Here is a 3,096-nt window from a genome sequence, read left to right on the forward strand (position 1 = left end):
AGGATCATTCCCATGGCATACAACTTTCTTATTGCCCCTGCCCTTCTTTCCAATAAAACGAATGCCTTTCATTACTTGCAGTTAAGTGTAAGGAAGCTAATATTGGTCATGGACTTATAATATCAGTTTGGAAAAGTTGATGTCAAAGAGTATTCATCTGGGAAGAGGCAGATAAAGGAATTACAACACAATTGGAATAATTCAAAGTCTGATCATTCTATCATAAACTGCAGCAATAAAAGAATATAAAAGTATATAATAATGTGCAAATATACCTGTAATGTATTTAGTTTGAAAAAATGTAAAATCATATCTACCGTATGATTTACTTATAATTTACATTATTTCTAATATATGACTAAAAGAATCAAAACCAATATACTAACAGCTGTTATTTATATATGGTAGAGATTTCTAGGTAATATTTAATTTTTATGGTTATTTTTTGTATCTATATATTTTTAACTCAGGTTGTTGTAATAAATATTGTTTTGTATTTAGAAACAGACAATGGGAATTATATATTATAAAGATTCATTCAAATCATATGCCTGTACAAAGTATCATCTTAAAGCAAAACTTCTATTTCCTGAGTTATTTGTTCTTCTGCTTTTATTTTGGAGAATGCTGTGAAGACTATTCCCTCCAACACCAAACTGATAGCTGCTGCTGTGCTGTGTGCATTGCTCCTCACAGATCCTCACTGTCTGATACAGTCAGTCACAGGCTGCAGAACATCCATAAGCATTGAAAGGCACAATCCCTTGAGAAACCTGATTTTTTAGTAAGGTTTTTCAAGGAACGTCGCTTGTTTTCTTTTTCTTAGCTCTTCCTTTTTAAATTCCCCCTTCCCTTCAGATACTGTTTCCCTGGAGCTTTAAGAAAATTGCATTTTTTTCCTCTGCAAAGTGCCCTTTAGAGAAGAGTGAATTTGCAGGACCCTGAGTGTGACAGCATCTGTCTTCTGCAGCCCCTAATAGTTTAGGGCAGGATTTACCTGCTGCTACATTCTCCTTCCATTCCCATGAGTCAATAAAATTCAACCACTGCCATAGTGAAGAAAGTTTTTTCCACTTGAGTTTGGGATGGAGATGGGAAGATCTTTTGTCCTTCAGGATGATCTTTATGTTAGGGGTGAACAAGGTGCCAAGGAACTTTGTGTAAAGACTGATTTACGGAGCCCAGTCATCTTGCTCAGCCTTCTCTGCTGTTCTCAGTCCAGTGTCTTGCTCACTTGGATTCAACACTTGAAGCCTAGCCTCCCTGGCAAGATCTTTGACGCTTCAAGTAGGGTTTGTTGTTTTATTGTATTTCCCTGATTTCCCTTAGAAATTCCTATTAGCTCTTTTGTTGGCTACAACTAAGCTCAATCTCTCTATTCTGACTCAGACCCATATCAGAGTATTTGTTCTTTCAGTAAGTAGGATCTACTGAGAATCACTTTTCTGCTTGGAACTGCACTAAATTCCTCTACCCACTATTGTGAAGTTGAATCCCTGGAAGGTAGAGCTCAACACCCATTCAATGACCCTGCTTAGAATAAATACGATTTATAGCATAAATTTTACTCTAACATCTGCTTTTGCTTCTTCCCATAGGTTTTAGAACATTGTGTTTTCTTTTTCTTTTGTTTTGAGACATATTTTGATTTTCCATTTTATTTCTTATTTGGCCCATTGCTTGTGCATTAATGTGTTAATTAATATTTATGTATTAAATATTTAATATTTACACTGAAGAAATAAAACAAAATTTATCGAAGAAAGGTAATTTTTTTTAGTGACGATAGTCCTCTACTACTTATCCAAAGGAATATCTTGGAAACATTTCACACTCACTCACACATTTGTTCTCAGAGCTCAGATTCATGACAGACCATGTTACAATGGGCTGTTCTTTACACATAAACTGAGTTCATAAAAATTTAGCCCTTTAGAAGATAAGAGAACTGAAGTAATATAGATAAATCTTTTATTTTATAAATGGAGAAATAAAAGTTCACAAACTGAATTATTGCCTCTAGTGTGTCATTCTCTAACATATATAAACTGCCTGAGGTCAGCAATTGCATTTTGTTGGACATTATATTTTCAACATTTAGTTCAAGATTTATTCACATTTGCTGAATGAATGAAGAAATGTCTTCACTGTTACAGAGGGGTAGAAATATGAATGATACTAGAATCTTAGACATCCAGATAAATGCCGTCTCCACAAAAAGTAAGAACCATTTATTAAGGACTTACCTGAGTGATTGAGTGACAGATCCTATTTACATTTACATATAATATTTTGAAAATTGTGCTTAAGATAATTGATTACCTTTTTTAATCCTATATTGATAGGTATTCTCCATTTTACAGGTTGGGAAAGTGAGACACAGAGAGATTAAGTCCCCTCCTGCAAAGGTTACACTTCCAGCAAGTGATAGAATTGAATTTGAATTCCAGTAATCAGAGACTAGAGTTTGTATTCTTAATCTACACTCTGCCTCAACTGTATTCAGAGCCGTAAAGTAAAGGCCTTCTACTGTGGATGATGAGAGCACCCATCAAATTGCATTTTATTCTTGAAATAAATAGGAAAATTTAGGGGTTTTAAGTTCAACTTTTTATATGTTGTAAAGTGAGAAACAAAATTAATTTCATGAAAACCTAAGTGGTTTCAGAAACCATACCTAAAATTGAGATGATATTGCTTTTCATCAAAAGATTATAGGGCAATTCACCTAGCCACTGAAAATCTATCATTTCTAAGTGAGAAAGCCAAATAGAAGTGATAACTTTTCAGCTGAATTAATTTTTATTTCATACTTCTAATTTTGTCCTTTAGAAGAGAGTAAGAGTAAAAATTCACTTTACTTGGAACAATTTATAGTTGCATTTAATTTTGAACGAGGGTGAAGATGAAGGGATTGATAAAAGTTTAATTTTTCTGACTCCGATGTTTCCCACTTGGAATCTTTAGCAATACCATTTCATATCCAGATTTCTTTGATGTTAAAATTATATTTAGCAGATATTTATTTACTAAGGGTAGAGTAGATTTTATGACAATAATTTAAATAATTGAATACAGGAATGTGATCACCTCCAA

The sequence above is a fragment of the Panthera tigris genome, chromosome D1, assembly GCF_018350195.1.
Source record: "Panthera tigris isolate Pti1 chromosome D1, P.tigris_Pti1_mat1.1, whole genome shotgun sequence".
NCBI classification, from domain to species: domain Eukaryota; kingdom Metazoa; phylum Chordata; class Mammalia; order Carnivora; family Felidae; genus Panthera; species Panthera tigris.